The 23,237-nt window shown below is 44.6% G+C and overlaps 1 pseudogene; it reads left to right on the top strand.

Moving 5' to 3' along the window:
* The first annotated feature begins 8,769 nt into the window (after window positions 1-8,769).
* Window positions 8,770-13,959, top strand: LOC103270397 (annotated as a pseudogene).
* The last annotated feature ends 9,278 nt before the right edge of the window (window positions 13,960-23,237 follow it).

Here is a 23,237-nt window from a genome sequence, read left to right as displayed (position 1 = left end):
CCAGCACATCGAGGCTGCAGTGGCCGGGAGCGGCCACTGCACTCCAGCCTGGGTGACAGAGTGAAACTCCAACTCAAAAAAAAAAAAGTAAAAAACTAGGCAGATGTGGTAGTAGGTACCTGTAGTCCCAGCTACTTGGGAGGCTGAGGCAGAAGTATTGCTTGAGCCCAGGAGTTCGAGGCTGCAGTGAGCCATGATCACACTACAGTCCAGCCTGGGTGACTGAGCAAGACTGTCTCAAAAAAACAAACTAACAATGGTAATATATAAGATGGTGCAGCCACTTTGGAATACAGTTAAACACAGAGTCCCTTAAAAAGTTAAGCATAGACTTACCGTAGTAGCAGCATTTTCACTTCTAGGTATATTCCTAAGAGAATTGAAGACATATGTCTGCACAAAAACTTGTGCACAAACGTTCATAGCACCATTATTCATAATAGCAAAGAAATGGGCCATGCTCAGTGGCTCACGCCTATAATCCCAGCACTTTGGGAGGCCGAGGTGAGAGGATTGCCTGAGCTCACAGGTCCAGATCAGGCTGGGCAACTTGGTGACACCTCTTCTCTACAACAAATCCAAAAAAAGAAAAAAATAGCCAGACGTGGTGGCGCGTGCCTGTAGTTCCAAATACTAGAAAGGCTGAAGTGGAAGGATCACCTGTAGGCTGTGGTGGCTGTGAACGTGCCACTGTACTCCAGCCTGGGTGACAGAGGGAGACTCCAACTCGATGAATGAATAAACAAGTGTGATATGCCCATACAGTGGGCATATTATTCAGCTGTAAAAAGGAATAGAGTCATGATGTATGCTGCAACATGGACGAACCTTAAAATTTATGCCAAGTAAAAGTTTCAGTCACAAAACAACACCTATTCTATGATTCCATATATGTTCAGATTAGCCAAGTCTATAGGGGCAGAAAGTAGATAAGGGATTGCCAGAAGCTTGGGGAAGGGAGTGGAGAAGAGATGGGAGTGACTGCTAATGGGTATGAGTTTCTTTGGGGAATGGTACAAATGCGATGAAATTGGCATTAGATAGTGGTGATGGATGACAACATTGAATATATGAAATTTGTTAAATGATGCTTTTTAAAAGGTGGATTTTTTGGTGTGTGAATCCTGCTCAGTATTCAGAAATGCAGGTAGGCAATTGCCTCGTGATATGCTTAGCAACAATTACTATTGATCTACTCTGCCTCAGGTATACAATAAGCATTTTTATCATTAGATAATATATTAAAAGTCTTCTGTATAGTACTTGGCCTGAATAATTACTTAGTATTAACTATTAATTTTTTTTTTTTTTTGAGTTGGAGTCTCACTCTGTCGCCCAGACTGGAGTGCAGTGGCCGCTCCCGGCCACCGCAGCCTCGACCTACTGGGCTCCGGTGATCCTTCCACCTCAGCCTTCCAAGTAGCCGGAATTACAGGCAGGCGCTACCATGCCCAGCTGATTTTTTGATTTATTGTAGAGATGAGGTCTCGCTGCCCAGGCGGGTCTCGAACCCGCAGGCTCAGGCAATCCATTCACCTCAGCCTCCCAAAGGCGCGGAATTACAGGCTGAGCCACCGAGCCCGGCTTTATTAATTTTTTAAAACTCTTTTTTTTTGAGTTGGAGTCTCACTCTGTTGTCCAGGCTGGAGTGCAGTGGCACACTCACGGCCTCTGCAGCCTCGACCTGCTGGGCTAAGGCAATCCTTCTGCCTCAGCCTTCCAAGTAGCTGGAACTACAGGCATGCGCTACTATGCCTGGCTAATTTTTTGATTTATTGTAGAGACGAAGTCTCGTCAAGTTGCCCAGGCTGGTCTTGAATCTCTGGGCTCTGGCAATCCTCTTGCCTCCGCTTCCCAAAGTGCTTGGATTACAGGCATGAGTCACCGCTCTCGGTCAAAAAACATATTATCTATTTAATCCCCACAGTAAATGAAGAAACAGACTCTGAGGAATAGTGTAATTTGCCCTAGCTTTCAAGTGAACAAAGTCTGGAATGGAACTCAATGTTTCTTGTGCCATGTGTTAAAATCTTAACCCTTATTGCAACAAAATGCTTCTATTTTCTAACTCTGAACATAAACCCACACTGGCTTCAGCCTGTTAAGGAAACTGTCCAGGAAGCAAGAGAAGCAGTCGTACATCATGGATGAACCAAATGCTAGGAAGTGGCTTTGCCGGGGTTATTCAGAAGAAAAGCCTCAGAGGTCATACATGGCCTTCCTTCTGATTTGGTCAGCTCACCTTGGACAGTGTCTCTAAAGGCCCTATGTTTTTAATGCTTTAAAAGTCTTTTGTTGATGGTATTGATGAGAGAAGGAAAAACACACTGATCTTTTCCCTCAAGGAGTCTGATGTGGCTCTTAATGCATGTGTGGACCCAGAGAATGTGGGAGTAGAAGGTTATAGAGGATGCCCAGAGGATAAGTGGCAGTACCATGTGTCTAAGATATCCATTTTTTTCATCTGAATCAGAACATCCTCCAGTTTGTGCTTTCTTCTATTAGTCGTTGGCCAGGAGGCAGGTATTTCATAGTTCTCATTGCCTACCCATGTGCCAACATCAAAAAATACCAGTATTTGGCCGGGCACCATGGCTCAAGCCTGTAATCCCAGCACTTTGGGAGGCCAAGGTGAGAGGACTGCCTGAGCCTAGGGGTTCGAGATCAGCCTGGGCAACTTGGTGAGACCTCATCTCTACAATAAATCAAATAATTACCCAGGCATGGTGGTGTGTGCCTATAGTTTCAGCTACTTGGAAGGCTGAGGCGGAAGGATCGCCTGAATCCATTAGGTCGAGGCTGCAGTGGCCGGGAGCATGCCACTGCACTCCAGCCTGGGCGACAGAGTGAGACTCCGACTCAAAAAAAAAAAGAAAAAGAAAAGAAAACATTGTGTCATAGTTTAATTAGAAATACTACTCCTTTCTACTGGTATATAAAATGATGGTTCATTAATAATTGATGCTATTTAGGTGGGTTGAGGTACAGTTAGCAAGGATTTGATGAGTCTAGAAACGCTGGAGACCCAAGACTGGTGCCCAAGAGTATTTTCAGCATAAAAAGCAAACATGGACACTCAGTGGTGACAAATACATGGTGAAATGCACACGGGTATAAACTAGGAAGTTAACCTTTAATAAAAAAAATATAAATGAAAGTTATGGAAACAAAACAGGAATCAAAATTCCAACAAACCACCAGATGCCGTGGAATCCCTGATGAGAAAAAGCATTGCAAGTCAGGACACTCCGGAAGCAATGGCACTTCTTACGTTTACAGCAACTCCAATAGTCATGTGGTGTGCTGGTTACAAGTATCACCTCAGCTCCAGACTCTCTCCTATGCTCTGCTTCCTGAGGTTCCTGCTGAGATTCTGAAAGCCACATTGTCCTTTGCCTGCTGGCTCCTACTAGGTTCTGCCAGTAGGAGGCATAATGAGCCTTGTTCTAGGAGTGGGGAGAAAATGGAACCAGGTGCCATGCTTAGGTGACGCAAACAGGGACAACCCCGCAGACTGGAAGGAGTAAGACGCCTCTCTTTCCTCCAGCCTCCCAGTTCACTCTAGTTGGATCCTTCCTCCAAGCTCTGGAGTCCTGGCACCAGCTGGATAGCACTTCCTTCTTGAAGCCCATGTCCTTGTTCGGAGGCCTCTCCTTCATCAAGCCTTTATGTCCTGACAATCCCACCCTCTTCCCTTCTCTAGCCCAAGGCCTGAGAGCCGCTCCCATTAGTTACTGTGTTACTGCAGAATTCCCTTTTTACTTTTTCAGACTTCTGATACTTATAAGACTAAGTATTATTCTCTATATCAAATTCCCTCTATTAAAATCACTGTTCTGGTTTAGTTTTCCTAATTGCACCCTGATTCATAGAGGTGAACTAAAGTGCATTTTTTTCTCTCTAGTACAACAGTATTTACTTCATGTATATCTGTAATGCATGAAATCTTTTTTTTTTTTTTTTGAGTGAGAGTCTCACTCTGTTGCCCATGCTGGAGTGCAGTGTCACGTTCACAGCCACCCCAGCACTGATCTGCTGGGCTCAGGCGATCCTTCCACCTCAGCCTTCCAAGTAGCTGGAACTACAGGTGCACACCACCACACCCGACTAATTTTTGTATTTATTGTAGAGACGAGGCGTAGCCAGGCACTATTTCAAACCAAGACGACCAACTCCCCATCCTAATGGAACTTACATTTCCATTTGAGAAGATAGAAAATAAATCAATTAAGAAGTAAATATGTAACAATAGCAAATAATAAGTACTACAGAAGAGTGAAGCAGGCTAAAGTTAGAGAATGAAGACGGCTGAAGAGAAATTTGTTCAGAAAATATTCAGGATAATCTGACATCTGAGAGACCTAAATGAAGTGAAGGGATAAGGTGTGAAAATGTGCAGGAGTGATCCAGGCTAACCAAGTATCAGTGCTCATGGGTATTGGGAGCCAACATCTATAGCTACATGGCTGAGGCCTGTAAAGGCCCATCTGGAAGATCGCCTCTGACATAGGATATCAGTTATACCTATAATATTGGCGTGTGATTAGTGACCAGTGTGCATACATGGCAGTAAAACTTATAAGTAAATCTCAATACACCTGATGGAAAGTGCATAGCAGAATTATTTCTCTCTGTCTTTCTAAGTTTTACTTCTTTCTAGATATTTTTTAACTTCTATTTCCTGGTAGACTGGGTAGTCAGCTCTTGTCCCGAAAGCTGTTTCCCCTAGGGCTAAGATTAGAAACTAAATTACCATGATAGTTTTGTCGCCCTGCCCCTAGCCAGATAGAACGTTTTCTTTTGTTTCGTTAATTACCGAAACTCTGTCTGCTTCAGCCCATGGCCGCCATCTTGGAAGCCCTGCATTTCCTTGTTCAAGAGTGTGACAGCTACTATTTGATTTTTAGAGTAGACTTGTTAGGATAAAATATATACATATACACTCATAGCTGCGTAAATCTATGCTTGCTGTTTTGTTTCCTTTTGCTACATTATTCAAGTGTAATAGTTACTATACGATTTATAAAAGAATTAACAATAAGGTATTAGCTTAATAGGATATAGCATAGTATTAAAGTTCAATAACTAGATCATATGAAAATTAAAGTTTAGACATATGAAACATATGAATTATAGTAAAGTTTGGTAGTTTAAGAATAAGTTTTAACTGAGTTATAAGGCATTACGTTAAATCATAATAGGTTAATAGTATAACTGACAGTTAAGTCATTTAACTAAACTTATAGATTATAGTATAGTGTTAAGTTGATAATATTAACTGTTAAAAATATTGGGAATCAGTGAACTTGGATTGAACCTAGAGTTAACTCAGGAAAGTTTTTTGTATTAATCAGGGTATAGAGCAAAGAGTATAATATGAATGATTCATTGAACATTATGGAAAACACTTTGAACGATTTGTATTGAAATTGTGCACCTGTGACCTTAATGTAAGCACGGCAGGCATCATGGAATTCGAATTGTCTGCTTGGAAATTGCAGATCTCGTGGTGGTCTTGTGATGCATAGTTTGTAAAGCACGGAACTTGTACGCCCCCAGTAAGTGATTATCACACTGCTGGAGGGTATAGAAAATGGTATATAAGTTGGAAGGAGTCCGAATAAAAGTTGGCTCCAGTCCTGATCAGACTGTTCCCAGAAGAACTGCCTCCGAGTGGTCTTCTCGCCGTCTCCTGATTCTCCGGTGCGGGTCCTAACCCACCCTTGGTCAGTGCTGGTCACCGACACATGGGGCCAGTGCAGTGGGGCAGAGTGGGTGAGACGAAGAGGAGGGCCGAGAGAGCCCCAGAGAGAAGCGACAGCACAAACAGTGCATCTCCCACAAACAGCCCATCATGAGGTGAGGCTCTCATTCCTATGGGGCTAGCGAAGGTCGACTATATTTCTGTTATCACCTGGACCATTTAAGAAATTAATTTGCCATGTGTGGTGGCTCCTGCCTGTAATCCCAGCATTTTGGAAGGCAGAGGCAAGAGGATTGCCTGAGCTCATGGGTTCGAGACCAGCCTGGGCAACTTGGTAAGACCTCGTTTCTACAATAAATCAAAAAATTAACTGGGCATGGTGTCACGTGCCTGTAAGTTCAACAATTTGGAAAGCTGAGGCGGAAGGATCACCTGAACCCAGCAGGTCGAGGCTGCGGTGGCTGTGAGCATGCCACTATACTCCAGCCTGGGCAACAGAGCAAGACTCAAAAAAAAAAGAAAAAAGAAACAGTGCCTGGCACATAATAAATCCTCAACAAGTGCTTGACACTTGAATAAACAAATTTAACAGTAGGCAATATTTAGAGTGGATTTCTGTGAATTTGAAGTGAAAGTGCACATGACAGACTTACATGCTCATCACTGCCTTTCGCAAAGAGATTTCTCCTACCCAGTATCTTCTTTTTAAATTGTTTTTAATGTCTGGACTTTTTAATTCTGAATAGAGGACCAGATCTGAAGTCAAAGACCCAATCTCAAAACTTGTCTTTACTGTTACTAGCTGTGCCTCTGGTGACTCTTCTAATGTCCCCAAGCCTTCCTTTTCTCATCTATACAATGGAGATCATAGTTATCCTGCCCATCTTGGGCTTTCCATTTATTGTAAAAATAAAATGAAATGAGTTTCTATCTGCCACATTGTGTTGGAGTCTGGATTCTTCTGGCGAACCTCTCCTGGACACTGTCTTCTCTTGCAAGTTGAGATATTTGATCTTTGCTTTCTGTCTAAACCTGAAGATCCAGAAGGCACGGATCCATTACACAGTTAACCCAACATTGTCTTCCAAGTCATCCAGATACCAACTGAAGAAAATTCACTGCAAGACAAGGCAGCCTCTTTTCATCCTACTCGTAATTACTAGTACATAATTGCCTCAGTAACTTGATCGTTGGCCTGGTAGCAGGTAACCCTCCTCAACACCTGTAAAGCTGATGGAAAAGGACAGAGAAAATAGTATCCAATAGAAGAAGGAGGGTAGATTTTCCAGGAACAAGACATAGAATAAGGATGTTATTGTCTAGAAGGAAAGAAATGATTGAAAGGTTCTGAAAACAGATTTCTTCATCTCAAATGATCTTTTTGGCCTGAAAACATCACCAAAAAAATCTTTTTGTCACATAATGGTGATGGTGGAAATCAAAATGTATCAGTGGATGGGGGATTCAGGTGGGAATGTTGATGTACCGTAGTAGAATCCTTCTGGGAGCCTACAATGGGGAAGGATCAGTTGTAGCTGGAAGGTCCAGAGTTGTGCAGAGGAATCACGTGGTCAGCAGTCAGTCCTTTCTGCTAATCATTTTAGCATCACTGTGAGGCAAAACTGTGAATGGCAGACATGGACACCATTTTCTTTAGTTGCCTACATATGCTTTATGAGCTATGATTTTTTTTTGTTGTTCTTCAGATCTTTGTCTCTTTTCCTACTCTCATATCCATAATTTATCAAATATCTGTGGATTTGATGCTTTGCTGATTTTACTTCGTTCCTTTTTCATTTTATTGATTGGTACTAAAAGATGCAGGAGGCTTTCAATGAGGTCCAACATCAAGGATCTGAAGCAAAGACACTTGTGGTTTCAGAATGTATAAACAGAGCTTAGTGATGTCCTCTTCAGTTTGTTTGGGGAATGCATAATGATTAGGATTTGGTTTCTCTCTGTTTTAAGAAGTTGACTTCTTGGCCAGGCATGGTGACTCACACCTATAATCCCAGCACTTTGGAAGGCCGAGACTAGGAGATTGCTTTAGTCAAGGAGCTCAAGCTAGCCTAGCCAACATAGTGAGACCTTGTCTCTATTTAAAAAAATCCAAAAATTAGATGGGCATGGTGGTGTTTGCTTATAGTCAGCTACTTGGGAGGCTGAGGCAGGATCACTTGGGCCCAGAAGGTCAAGGCTGTGGTGACTTGTGATCGTGCCACTGTGCTCCAGCATGGACAACAGAGTGAGATCACAACTAAAAGAAAAGAAAAGAGACAGAATTTTTTTTTAAGTTGACTTCTAGGAAAGAAGACAATTCTGATTTGCTGTTTATATTTTCCATACAAATCCAGGCATGTTTATAAAAAAGAAAACAGCTGTACACAAACAAGATCAAGGGAAACAACTGAAAGAGACAAATGCTATCCAGATGTTCATTGTTGTTATTGCCACTTCAAGTTCCCATTCCTTTTGACCTGTGTACATTTGAGAGGCACAAGTACATGTATGAAATTCAGGGGCAATGCACACTGTGTCTCTTTCCCAAAATGATCTGCTTGCACTTATGTATTTTTCCCTCTGTTTTGGTGAGGGAGATAATGCCTCTGTACAGCAGAATAGTGGGTCATTGTGTATGTGCAGAAATGATGTGGATTCAGGCTAGGCACAGTGACTCACACCTATAATCCCAGCCCTTTGGGAGGTGGAGGCAAGAGAATTGCCTGAGCCTAGGAGTTTGAGACCAGCCTAGGCAACTTGGTGAGACCTTGTCTCTACAGTAAATAAAAAAATTAGCCAGGTGTGGTGGTGCATGCCTGTAGTTACAGCTACTTGCAAGGCTAAGGCAGAAGGATCACCTGAGGCCAGCAGATCGAGGCTGGGGTGGTTGTGTGTGTGCCACTGCACCCCAGCCTCAAAAGGGAAAGAAAGAAAGAAATTATGTAGATTCTTCCCTGACTCAGTAACAACCAGTGTCTTTGGGTTTCCTAGACTAGAGAAGAATATAGTAACCAGGATGGGAAACTGAACATGTTGCATTTAAGATGGAGCTTTCCCTGCTCATCCTGATATTCTCTGACCAATTGCATGTGAGTGAGGGCTTTGGGGAGGCCATCATCTCCCTTGTGTCTTTTCATAAAACACAGGCCTCCTTCTTATTTCTGGAAGACCCACACTGTAACAGGGTTTTTCCTGGGTTGTAATTAGGAGTTTAACTTAGGCCAGTTGAATGTTTTCACTGGGGTCATGTAAATTTATACGAGCTAAATAGCTCAGAGCGTTGGGCATATTGGCTCATGCCGGCAATCTCAGCACTTTGAGAGGCCAAGACAGGAGGATTGCTTGAGGTTAGGAATTTATGACCAGCCTGGGCAACATAGCAAGACTCCATCTCTACAAAAAATTTTAAAGAATTAATTGAGCTTGATGACACATGCCTGTAGTCCCAGATATATAGGAGACTGAGGCAGAAGGATCACTGGAGCCCAAGAGGTCAAGGCTGCAATAAGTCAAGATTGTGCCACTGTACTCTAGCGTGGGCGACAGACAGAGCAAGACTCTGACTCTTAAGAAAAAAAAAGCAGCCGGTCTCGGTGGCTCAGCCTGTAATTCCGTGCTTTTGGGAGGCTGAAGTGAGTGGATTGGCTGTGCCTGCGGGTTTGAGACCCACCTGGGAAACTTGGCGAGACCTCATCTCTATGATAAATCAAAAATTAGCTGGTCATGGTAGCATGCGCCTGTAGTTCCAGCTACTTGGAAGGCTGAGGTGGAAGGATCACCGGCACCCAGCAGGCGAGGCTGCAGTGGCCGGGAGCGGCCACTGCACTCCAGTCTGGGCAATAGAGTGAGACTCCAACTCAAAAAAAAAAAGCTCAAAAGGTTTTGGCCAGAGTATTTTCTGCATAGCTAAAACAGGGTACCTCACATATCTTTAGTGACAGACAGGTGGTTCTTACACCCAGAGCCCTACAGATCTGATGGCATTTCATATTGTCTCTCTTCATGATTTCAGAGGATGTCTACGTTCGTGATGCAGAGCATGACATTTCTCCAATCTTCCTTGGCTGCTCCAGGGTTCCAGTTATATGTGAATGGAGACCTAAGGCTGCGCAGAAGCAGCCACTAAGCTATGGTGGCCTAGATATCCAATATCACATAAGGATGCTTCTTGTTTTCCAGCTTTTTGAAGAGGAGGAATGAAAGGTGCAAATAATATGTCTCTGGGTGGCTCAGAAGAGGGCTTCTAAGGAATCCTTGCCTTGAATTCTTTCAAACGATGGAGAAGGTACACCTGTATTTACACCTAGAAGAAGAGAAAAAAAATCTGTCTTTGCAGAACTAAATTGTTTATTCTGTGTACACACACACACACACACACACACACACACACACACGAGTAGCTGGGACTACAGGTGCGTGCCAATGTGACCAGTTAATTTTTTTTTTTTTTAGAGATGAGGTCTCCCTATGTTGCCAAGGCTGGTCTTAAACTCCTGGGCTCAAGCAATCTTCTCACTTCAGCCTCCCAAAGTGCTGGGGTTACAGGCATGAGCCACCATGCCTGACCAGCATTTTTGATTATAAATGTATACATACACAATATATAAACTTATCATTGGCATCTTTTGTATGAACATTTATATATCAGTTTGTATTAACAGGAATATTTAGAAGGCTGAGGTGGAAGTATCACCTGAGCCCAAGAGGTTGAGGCTGCGGTGGCCTGCCACTGCACTCCAGCCTAGGCGACAGAGTGAGACTCCAACTCAAAACAAAAACAAAAACAGGAATATTATGGGGCAAGAAATCATTTCCTTCTTTAAGGGATTATATGCTTACCATTTGCATTTTATCTATTTTTATTTCTACATTTAAAAGAGATGAAATTACAGAGCATTCAGAGAAGAGAAAGAAAATGGCAAAGCAGTTGGGTATCTGTTCTAAAAAATTAGCCTGAGCAACATGGTGAAACTTCGTCTTTACAATAAATAAAAAAATCAGCCAGGCATGGTGGCACATGCCTATGGTTTTAGCTACTTGGAAGCCTGAGGTGGAAGGATCACTTGAGCCCAGCAGGTCGAGGCTGTGGTGGCTGTGAGCATGCCACTGCACTCCAGCCTGGGTGACAGAGTAAGACTCTGACTTAAAAAAAAAAAATTAAAGCATTCCTTCTCCAATATGAGTAGAGGAGGGTTTTGAATAAATAGCTTTAACACCTATGAAAGGTGTATATTGGTGTATATTGATCTCTTGTTTCCGTTCCACAGAAGAAACAACTGAGAGTAAATGGACTTAGATTATTGCAAGAGAGTTTATTCATCCTTGAAGAAAAAATTGATACTGAAATAGGCCACCAAGAACAAGGGGGTAGTCTGGAACAAGCCTAAGTGGGCAGCAGGATAGAAGAGAGGAGAAGCCTCTCAATGCTCACACCGCATCCTTCTGCCATGTACCGAGTACCTGTGATCAACAGGACCTTCCCCACATGGTTGCTACCTACCAGGAAGTGGGGAGTCATGGATAGAAATCATCTAGTCACTGCTCAAGGACTTTTTGGGTTAGTGGGGGCCACAGAGAGAAACAGACTTGGAACCCTTATTGTGAGGAAAATGTCCAAACTAGTGAAAGTTCAATGAAGGGAGCAAACGGGCTACCCAGGATTGCTCCTTTTGTCCTGATCTTCAGATCCAGGACCATCCCCTCACCCCTCCATCACTCCTATGATCCAACAGGTTACTGATGATTATAATTGCCGTAATTATTCCACCATTGACTTGATGGATTTTCTTTTTTTTAAATATAAGCCTAATTGAAGTTTTTTTTTTTTCAGGTAGAAATAGAGAATATGAGTGACTTTCCCCAAATTCACGGTCCAGTAGGAGGACAGAAGTAACCAAACTTCCTGCTGGAAGACGGAGTACTCACTCTTTACAGAGGAGGATCTTGGGCCATCACATGTTCTTGATTAAGCACATTTGGCTGGCCAGTAGTTGAACATTTTCTCTGAAGGCATCTAACATGACTTACTTGACAACTAGACATCACGGATACTACACACAGACAGTTTATAGTGGGAGGACAGCAATTCCAGTATTGTTTACTGATTTTTATACATTTTAATATAATACACTAGCAGCATTATTCCAATAATGAAGGAAAATTTAAAACTAAACTAAAAAACCAACAGACCTATGTTTTTATTTTTATTTTTCACTCTTTATCCTTATGTGAATTTTAAAATATACCTATTACTATAGAAACACTTTGGGATCCAAATTATTTTTATTTATTTATGTAAGGTAAGTATTTCCCCACACTGCCACAAAGTTCTAATTGATATTATTATTTTTCTTAAGATACAGGTTCTTGCTCTGTTACCCAGACTGGAGTGCAATGGCAACCAAGAACAAGTAGGTGGTCTGTGGGACCAGCTTAGTGGGCCGAAAAATAGAAAGAAGCCTTTCAGTTCCTCACATCACATCCTCCCCGTGTGTCAGGTGTGCAATCATTTCACTATAACATCAAACTCCTCTGGGCTCAAGTGATCCTCCTTCCTCAGCCTTGCAAGTAGCTAGGACTATATAGCTCCACTAGGCCCAGATAATTTTTCAATTTTTATTTTTTAGGGCCTGGCTCTCATCATGTTGCCCAGACTGGTCTTGAACTCCTGGGATCAAGAAATCTGCCTGCTTCAGCTTCCGAAAGTGCTGAGATTATAGATATGAGCCACCATACCCAGCCAAATTGATATTATTTTGAGTGGCGGCATAGTATTTTTTCAGGTAACCATTCAGGAATTATAGATCACACAGATGGTTTCCAAGTTTTTGACTTTTTTTTTTTTTTTGAGGCAAAGTTGCACTCTCACCCAGACTGGAGTGTAACGGCATGCTCATGGCCACTGCAGCCTCGACTTGCTGGGCTCAGGGGAATCCTTCTGCCTCAGCCTCCCAATTAACTGGGACTACAGGCATATGCTACCACACCTGGATTTTTTTTTTTTTTTGAGTTGGAGTCTCACTCAATCGCCCAGACTAGAGTGCAGTGGCCACTCCCGGCCACCGCAGCCTCAACTTGCTGGGCTCCGGCAATCCTTCCGCCTCAGCCTTCCAAGTAGCTGGAACTATAGGCGCGTACTACCACGCCCGGCTAATTTTTGATTTATTGTAGAGATGAGGTCTCACCAAGTTGCCCAGGCAGGTCTTGAACCCGCGGGCTCAGGCAATCCACTCACCTCAGCCTCCCAAAGTGCTGGCTGAGCCACTGAGCCTGGCTTTTTTTTTAATTGTAGAGACGAGGTCTCGCCAAGTTGCCCAGGCTGGTCTCAAACCCCTGGACTCAGGCAAACCTCTCGCCTCTGCCTCTCAGAGTGCCAGGATTACAGGCATGAGCCATTGCTCCTGGCTGACATATTTTAAAGTAAGTAGTTTGACAAGTATTAATGAACAATGTGTGAATTGCGCATGCAATTTCTCTATGCTTTCAAATTATTTCTTTCAGTTCTGAGGTGCAGAATATTCCACAGGAATAAAAAGAATGCTTATAACCCTCAATATTTTTTGCCGAAAGGTCATCCTAATCACGAATTAATGGTTAATGATTGTGTTGTAGTTACCACCATCCTGAATGACCCCAACTCCATCTGGCTGGTGGGTAGGGCTGCAGAAGCTCTGTGATTAATGCTGTCATCCCATACCCTGGGGGAGTCATTTCATATCCTTTCTGTTGGAGAGGCAGTGGTAGCTCAGTTTCCAAAAAAGAAAGGAAGGATTCCTCCATTGTCCCAGGGGAAGCAGATGTGGGAAGCCTTAGATTGGAAATCACTACAGTGTTGTATTTGCACACAAATGACTCTGTCTGCTGTTTATACAGGGAAAAAAATTCATTTCCTGTACATACTTCTTTCTGAGCAATTCTTCTAGGTCAGAATCATCCATATTTATGTCTTAATAATATTTTATTATCCCTTTTATCTTATGGGTATTTGAAATATTCTTGTCATTTCCTGTTGGAAGCCTAAACCTTGGTTTACTTGGACTTAACATGTGGTCCTTGACTCCTTAACTGTCTGTACTTATCAACCAGGATTCTGGGAGATGATCAAGTTTGCCTGGGTCCAGTATGTCAGTATCTTGCTTATCTTCCTCTAGGTGTTTGAAAGAATCAAGATATTCATGTTTCAGAACTAAGTGGTAACCCAAGTCCTGGTCACAGCAGTGCCCCACAGAGGAATGTATAAGGAGCAATTATCCTAAGAAGAACATATCTGAAGACTCCACAGGACCATCGCTGCCTCACTGTTGTCTTCTAAGATCTGCCATCTTAGGACATTTCTGAAAGAGTCCGGTGGACACATGTGGGCTTGTGTTTTTTCCCCTCAGAGACAAAGAGCAGGTCTTTGCAATTTTGTTCCACACAAATTCCATATATTCTAAGCACCTACAAAATCATTAGGGACTAGTTTGTGGAAAAGTCTGAGGGTTTCTAGAGGCTATAATGAACTTTTTTTTTTTTTTTTGCCTTAGCATTGAATTTCAGGAGAAAATTGCAGTCAGTTCAGACATCTTGGAAAGAGTCCCATCTCTAGTCAAGCAAAGACTTTTCCTCTTTTGAACTGAGAAACACACTGCATTTCTTCTCTTCTATTGTGACGCATTCTTTACCCCTTTCAGGCTCTCTTGTGACAAACATGCCAATCACTAGCATTTTCCACTCCTGGGCATCTCCATTTCCCATTCAGAGCTTTGATATCCAGAACTGAGGCCTTCAACAGGAGAACTGGAGGAGGCAGGGCACAAGGACAAGGGCCGCATGCGCGTGTGTGTGAGGGTGGGCCACTGACAGACACTCAGATCATCCACCTGCCCTCTGTCCACCAGACAGTTGTCAGTCGAGCAGCCCTTCATCCCAGCACTACTGCGGCTGGCTCTTTGCCCTGCCTTTTGCCTTCTGTACCCCTGGAATGACAGGCTGAAGTCAGAAGTGGTGTTTCATTCACAACCCCCTTGGCAACAGTGGGGGAAGGGTTGTAACAACAGGTTTCCTCTCTCTGGCCCTCACCCAACAGCCTGGACACTTGGCTCTCCTCGACAGCCCTCCCCCTTCCTAAAAAGGATGGGGTGACAGGAGTTGGTATTATTGGCTCCCACTACCTGACAACCACAAGTTTATTTGGAAGACTAGCAGAAAGTCCAGCTACTTGTATTTTTCTTGAGTAAGAAACAACGTGCCCATTGGAGTGAGGTGGACAGGTTTGGGAAGGACACAAGAAGCAGTGAGGGTAGAGTAAAGAGGATGCTAGCCAGGGCAGACCAGTCCAGCCTGGTCACTAGCAGAACGACAGACAGTCCAGGCAGATTATCCTCGTGGCTAAGCAAGTGTCTGCAGGAGCAGAGATGGCAGGAGGGGCGTCTGTTGCACCCAGAAGACTTCAGCACCATCCCCCATTTGAGTCATCGTGAAGTCTCTTCCAAGGTCAGATGTAGCTGCATTATGATCCCATGCCTGTCGTTGGCACTGGAAGGACATAGCCCTTATGATCCATGCTTCATGCCCACCCACAAACTCACCTCTCAGTTTACCTTGGAGATCAGTTCTCATTTCCAGAGCTCCTTTTCTTGCTGGCTGACAGCATTTTGTCAACAAACTGTTTTGAAGGGTTCAGGCAGAAAAATTGCCTATCATAGGTACTCCTGCCTTTCTTTTAATGCATAGGGCTATTTGATATGCCTACATTTTTTTCTGCAGATTTAAATGAAAAATGGTTCTAGTTTATATCTTTAAAAGGTAATTAGATATGGAGAGATGGCTAAAGATATGTACAAACATTGCTTCACACTGAACTATATTATTCTAATGCCAAACTTGTATGAAGAACACACAAGTTTTCGTCATTGCCTTGCTAAGCTACGGTGTGGTCATGTGCTCTTTGATCTGTGGCTGCCGCCATGTTTCCTAAGCTTTGGCTCCTTCTACTTTGGAGAAGTGAATCTCCCCTCTCTCTCTCCCTCTCTTTCTCTCTCTCCCTCCCTCGCTCTCTCTCATTTACTTTCTAGCCATTGCTTTGTTAAACTCTGGTGTGTCCACGTGACTCTTTGAGCTATGGCTGCCATGTTTCTTGGCTTTGGTCCATTACCCTTCCTTGGGGAGGTGGATTAATCTCTCTCTTTCTTTCTCTCTCTAATTTACTTTCTAAATACACTATATTTTCTAATCTAAAAAAAGCCCATGATGTTTTATAACTTTCTAATTAAAAGGTTCAAAATGGAAGGTTTTGAAAAGCATGCAACTTTTTAGAGGGAATGGATTTGGAGGGAGGGAAGAATAGGAGGGCCAAGGTTGAGCACATTTCTCCGAGTTACTCACCAGCAGCCTTGCTTTGCCAAGCCTCTGCCCAGACCTTGGAGCTTTCGTTAGCTTTTTGGCAAAAGTCCTCCCCTGGTCCAACCCCAAGTAAATGTGTTTTCGGTCAAATCCGCATGCCATGTGGAAGCTACGGTCTGGAAAATTACAACTGTGTCTGGTGAATATCAATTATGTACAGATCAGGTGTTGGTTGTTTCTGCCCCTGAACCACACAGCATGATTGCAAGAGGAAAAAAGGTAAGAAATATACAGGATTTTATCAACTGAGCTGTAAGCCGTAACTAAGTCAGATTTGAGATAATTACTGAATATTTTGTGGGAGGAAGAGCCCTAATTTTGCCTGACGATTAGTCTAGTTCCTGCTTAAATTGAGTGAGACTTTTAATGCTCCACTTATGCCCTTCATGGGAGATTAACAAAGCATCTGTCAGTCGGATGTGGTGGCTCATGGCTGTAATCCCAGCACTTTGGGAAGTGGAGGTGAGAGGATTGCCTGAGTCCAGGAGTTCGAGACTAGCCTGGGCAACTTAGTGAGACCTTGTCTCTACAATAAATTTTAAAAATTAGCCGGGTATCGTGGCAGGCACCTGTGGCTCCAGCTACTTGGAAGGCTAAAGCAGAAAGATCACCTGAGCCCAGCAGGTCGAGGCTGCTGTGGCCATGAGAGTGCCATTGCACTCCAGCCTGGATGACAGAGTGAGATTCCTACTCAAAAGCAAAAATAAAGTATCTCTTCTCTCTCTGTTCTCCCCCACTTCCTTACTTTGTACATGCTTTATAAAAGGTTTTTAATGTTTCTGGCCAGGTAAATTCTAAATGACTATTGAGAAAAATGTATAAATTATATAAAACTAAGAAAATAAGGCCGGGTGTGGTGGCTCATACCTTTAATTCCAACGCTTTGGGAGGCCAAGGTGAGAGGTATTACCTGAGCCCACAGATTCAAGACCAGCCTGACCAACTTGGTGAGACCTCATCTCCAATAGATCAAAAAATTAGCCGGGTGTGGTGATGCATGCATGTAGTTCCATCTACTTGGAAGACTGGGGCTGAAGGATGGCCTGAGCCCAGCAGGTTGAGGCTGTGGTAGCTGTGAGTGTGCCACTGCACTCTGACCTGGGTGATAGAGTGAGACTCCAATAAAAAAAAAAAAAGAAAATAACAATTTCTACTGATAATTTACCATGGTTGGCTTTTCTTTCTTTCTTTCTTTTTTAACCATGTCTGGGCTCAGGTGATCCTTCTGCCTCAGCCTTCCAAGTAGCTGGAACTATAGGCATGTGCCACCATGCCTTGCTACTTTTTTTTTTCGTTGTAGAGATGAGGACTACCATGTTGCCCAGGCTGGTCATAAACCCGTGGGCTCAGGCAATCATCTGTCCTCCACCTCCCAAAGTGCTGGGATTACAGGTGTGAGCCACCGCATCTGGCCATGGTTGGCATTCTTGAACACATCTTTCTAATCTGTGCAATCTTTCTAATGTTTTGTGTTTTTCCCTATTTTTTTTTTAGAATCATGAAAAACACTTCAATGATCCTGTGTATAAATCCTTCTTCCTGCTTTATTTCCTTAAGATAGATCCTAGAAAGGAATTACCAATTCAAAAAGCGTATGGCCAGTGTTTAAGGATCACGGTACTCTTGCCAAACCGCATCCAGAAAGACTGTGCTAATTCCTACTCCCAGAATCAGGAACCTCTTGTTTCACTTCTTACCACTGATTACAAGACCTCAGAATGCTCTATCCTTTTCAGATGCTTAGGCTCTGCCCTGTTATTTGTAAGGGCGACAGATGGGGGGGGTCTGTTTTATTGGTTCAAACGTGTCCTGTATTTATCCGGACCTGCTATCAAACCTGTGCCTCTGGGATGAGACAAGGGTGGACATCTGCGGGCCCAGCTCCTGAAGGCCACCACCCGGCTTCGACCCCTCCCAGCTGGGCTGCTGCTGCAGAGGGTCCCCCGGCATCACGGTGTCTGAGACTTAGTTTAGGACTGAGGCTGGGGCCTTAAGAAACGATTTGGATTCCAAGTCACTTCGCTGCAAGGATGCCCCCGAGAACGAGAAGGGGCAGGATTGAGATTCGGTTTCCTTCTCGAGGGTCTTTGTCCCACCAGGAGTCTCCTCTCTCTAGGGTCTGGAGTGCGAGTGACCGTGTTTGTAGTCAGCGAGGTGAGAGGTGACTGCCGGCGCCCAGGACATCCTCAGCCAAACGGCGCGCCCCCCGCAGCCGCCGGCCCACCTGCGCTCCCCCATCACCCGGCCTGCTGCGCCCGCCCTCGGCCCGCGCCCCTCCCGCGAGGCGTGGCCCCTCGGTCCGGAGTGGGGAGGGGAGCGGGAGCCCGGGCCAACCGGCTCCTTCCTTCCTCCCCCCGCCCGCCCGTGCTCCCTCCCGCCGGCCGGGACCGCAGCCACGTCTGAAAGCGCCTCATTGTGTGCGCTCCGGACCGGCAGCGCCGAGCAGCGCGGTGGGCTGCGCGCGGCCGCACAGGTCCCGTAGAGCGCGGGGCGCAGTGCCGGGCCCCGGAGGGGCTTCCCTGTCGTAGCTCCAGGACACCCCCAAGCCCGGCATCCCATTCTGCGACTCCTGCCTGTTCCCAGATTCCCTTCGCGGAGTCTCCAGGTGCCTCCAGTAGCTGGGTAACCCCCGACTCCCGGCCATGCCTCTCAGAGCCTCCTCCCTGATGACACCGGGCGTGCTTTAATAGTCTTGGGACCCTCGGAGGAAACCAGCCCTCGTGGACGCTCCCAGTGAAGAGATAAAGCAGGCTGTGCGGCGGAACGTGGAAGAGACGACGTCTGGGAGCCTTGCTGAGTCCCCGGGGAGAAGCGTCTCCCTCCCTGTTGGGCCAGGTCGGACAGAGGCGCCGAGCTTTAGGGTACGTTGCTTCCCGCTCTCTATGGGGGATGTCCCCACCCCCTTGATCCTGCAGCTGGGGGTCGGGTTAGCAGGAAGAGCTAAGGGTGACTTTTCCATCAGCAACCTGGAATGGGCATCGCCGCTGGTGCTGCAGGTTTGGAAGTGTCTTGCTGGGGGATCCCTTTTTTCTTTCTTTCTTTCTTTGAGTCACTGTCTCTGTCGTCCAGGCTGAAGTGCAGTGGCACGATCACCACCCACTGCAGTCTCGATCCTTTGGCCTCAGCCTCCCAGATAGCTGGGACCAGAGGAGTGCACCACCACACCTGGCGAACTTTCAATTTTTACTTTTTGTAGAGACAAGGCCTCATTATGTTGCCTAAGCCGGTCTTGAACTCATGGACCCAAGCGATCCTCCTGCCTTGGCTTCCCAAAGTGCTGGGATTACAGGGGTGGGCCGGCCCCTTTATTTCTTGATACTTGAGTTTCAAAGGACATGGCTTTCAAAAGCTCTCCAAGAGCTCTTCCTCAGAATTCTTGACAAAGGGTAGCTTGGTGAGTTAATTTGGAACCAGACCCAGGTGAATTGGAGTCCTGCATCACTGCTTCTGGCTGGTTGATCTTGGCTCTTGGAGACTCAGGGTAAAGTGCCTAGCAAATGTTGACCTTCCTTTCTCTTCCCTCTTAAATGCAGGTAAGGCAGTCAAGATTCCCATTTGCAAGGATGGGAAAACTGAGGCCTGAAGAGCATATAGGACTTGACTAACCTGAAGCCATGAGCCACAGGGTCAAGTATCGGAGCCTCTGAGAGTAGTGTGCTGCTGGGTGAGCCGTGACTGGGCTGCTCTCGACCTGGGTGGTGGGTGCTGTTCTGTCCCCCTTCTTCAACAGAGGCAGCTGGAGCACAGAGAGCCCAAGAGCGACTCACTCAAAGTCACACAGCTCACTAGGAGTAGAGACAGGCTCTGGATTCATGTGTCTTCAGAGTCAGGCCATGGTTCTCCAGTGTCTTCTGTATGTGCTTCTGCTTGTGTTTCCCTCATTCTGTTGCTGGCACTGGGGCACCTAACATGGGTAGGGCCATGTCTTTGGATTTTCCTCATAAAAAGATTTGCCCTTGGATTCATAGAATATAATTGTGACCCAGGATTTGGAAGACTCCTGAAAAAATGCTTACAGGTATGCTATGTGGCAGGCATTGTTCTGCTTCCCAAATATTCACTCATTCAATCTTTCAAACAAGCCTGTGAGTTGAGTTACATTACTTCCTCTCTTTTATAACCAACTTACCCAAGATCACACAATGGTCAAGTGGGGTTCATATTCTTAACCACAATGCTTTATACCTACTCCCTCTAATTGAAACAGATTGGGACCTACTTCTAGTGTCTCAGGGGGAAATAGGTACAAAAATGCATGAAAAAGTATTCTAGGTAGTAATAACAGGATTAACAATAATTACTCAAATATCCCCCATTACTCAGTCCATTTAAATTTTTCTGATTACCTCTTAGATATATTGTTGCAGTTGGTTTGTTCAAATCAGAATCTAAACACAGTCCACACACTGCATTTGGCTGGTATGTGTTTTCAGTTTTTTTGTTTTTGAGTTGGAGTCTTACTCTGTCGCCCAGGCCGGAGTGCAATAGCACACTCATGGCCACCGCAGCCTTGGCCTGCTGGGCTCAGGTGATACTTCTGCCTCAGCCTTTCAAATAGCTGGAACTACAGGCATGTACAACCACACCCGGCTAATTTTTTGATTTATTGTAGAGATGTGGTCTCGCCAAGTTGCCCAGGCTGGTCTCAAGCCCGTGGGTTCAGGCAATTCTCTCACCTCTGCCTCCCAAAATACTGGAATTACAGGCACAAACCACCACGCCCAGCCTCAATTTTTTCTTCTAAAATATTTGCTTCCTTTTTCTTTTTATATCATTGACTTGTAAGGATGATTTACTTTTTAAAAATAAAGTAATTAAAAGGTGAAAAAAGTAAACCAGAGAACATTCCAGATTATTCCTCTAATAAGGGGGCTTTATCAATACTTAAGGAGACACAGGAGAATGTGCTAAATGCACACTCCTACTCCATATCCTGTGTGTGTTGCTGCAGAGAAGAGATGGGGAGCCCTCTGAGTTTCAGGCCCTCCAGCTGTCAGGCTCTCTGATTTAGACTAAATTCTGTGCTGTCAAAGTACACTTTGAGGATCTCCAAAGCTCAGAGTCAGGGATTATGTGTTGGTATCTGCTCATCTGCTCCAGGGTGCAGGATGGCTCTGAGCCAGGGAAGCTTGAGGCTCCTTTCCCAGACTAATTAGAATTCATTTCCCAGTGGATTCTTGAAAGCAGATCTGTTTCCTCCAGCGGCATCTGGGCTGTGCAACCCCAGCCCCTCTGGCGGATGCCACGCAGCTGCATCATGAGGACTGGCAGAGAGACGGCACATGTGGCCAGGACTTGGGGGCCTGGCACATCTTTGGCCACAGCCTGACCCGGCCCACAGCCCTGATGCTGAAGGTGGGCTTGGGGGCTTTGATACTTTGCATTGCATAGGAGGTAATTCTCCATGCCTGCCCAGCCTTCTGTGGCCAACTGGATCTCAAGTCAATTGGAGATGAATTTTCAGGCACCTGTTGTCCCTGCAATGAAAAATGGAGAAAGATGAACTCCACCTATGCCTCCTTTAGTCAACTAAAAATAACCAATTTTATGATCACCATAATAATAAAAGTCTAATATAGACTATCTGGAAAATGCGGGAAAGCACTAATAAGAAACAAATTACCTGTAACCTAGCCATGGAAAAATGAAAACTAATCTTCAGTGGACATTCTTCTACACTTCTTTCTCCTCATACTTGTGTATTTTTTAAATACCAAGTTTGTTGAGATATAATTCACATACCTGAAAGTTGTTCTGTAGAAATGTACAATTCAGCCGGGCTGAGTGGCTCATGCCTGTAATCCCAGCACTTTGAGAGGCAGAGGCAAAAAGATTCCCTGAGCCCACAGGTTCGAGACCAGCCTGGACAACATGATGAGACTTCATCTCTACAATAAATCAAAAAATTAGCTGGCTGTGGTAGTGCACACCTGTAGTTCCAACAACTCGGAAGGCCAAGGTGGAATGATTGCCTGAGCCCAGTAGATCAAGGTTGTGGTGGCCATAAGCACGCCACTGCACTCCAGCCTGGGCGTCAACATGAGACTCTGACTCAAAGAAAAAAAAAAAAGAAATGTACGATTCACTGGTTTATACTACATGTATTCAGTGTTGTGAGCCAATCACCACAGGTTCATCCAGATTTAACTCTATGTGTATCATTCCTTTTTATTACTGGAGAATACTATATTGTATGGATATGCCACATTTTGTTTATCCATTCACCAGTTGATGGACATTTGGGATGTTTCTACTTTTGGCAATTCTGAATAGACCTGCTATAGGAATTCACAGGCAGGTATTCACATGGACGTATGTTTTAAAATCTCTTGGGTATGTACCTGCGAGTGGATTTGCTGCATCATATGGTAACTCTGTTTAACCTTTTCAGAAACTGTTTTCCACAGCAACTGCACCATTTGACATTCCCACTAGCAGTGTGAGGAATGTCTCACTGACACTTTCTTTTTTTTTTTGAGTTGGAGTCTCACTCTGTCACCCAGACTGGAGTGCAGTGGCCGCTCCCGGCCACCGCAGCCTCGACCTGCTGGGCTCCAGCGATCCTTCCGCCTCAGCCTTCCAAGTGGCCGGAATTACAGGCGAGCGCTACCACGCCCAGCTAATTTTTTGATTTTATTGTAGAGATGAGGTCTCGCCTGCCCAGGCGGGTCTCGAACCCGCGGGCTCAGGCAATCCACTCACCTCAGCCTCCCAAAGGCGCGGGATTACAGGCTGAGCCACCGAGCCCGGCTCACTGACACTTTTTTTAAAAATTACTTTTCCTTTTTATTATAACCATCCTAGAGGATGGGAAGTGGTTTGTCATTGTGGCCTTGATTTGCATTTCTCTAATGACTAAAAATATCAAGCATCTTTTTTTGTATTTAAATGACATTTGTATATCTTCTTTGGAGAAATGTCTTCTCAAATCCTTTACCTATTTTTAAATTGAGTTATTTGCCTTTTTGTTGAATTCTAAGAGCTCTTTATATATTCTGGGTTCAAGTTCCATTCCACATACATGATTTGCAACTATTTTCTCCCATCTGTTGGTGTTCTTCAATATTTATGTATTTTTAACACAGTGGTATTACTGTGTGTGGGTGTGTGGGTGTGAGTGTGTGTGTGTGTGTGTGTGTGTGTGTAGTAA

The sequence above is a fragment of the Carlito syrichta genome, unplaced genomic scaffold, assembly GCF_000164805.1.
Source record: "Carlito syrichta isolate Samal-C Ts95f unplaced genomic scaffold, Tarsius_syrichta-2.0.1 Scaffold309823, whole genome shotgun sequence".
Classification (NCBI taxonomy): Eukaryota; Metazoa; Chordata; class Mammalia; order Primates; family Tarsiidae; genus Carlito; species Carlito syrichta.
Note: the sequence above shows the minus strand (reverse complement) of the source record. Positions and strands in the feature narration are given on the sequence as shown.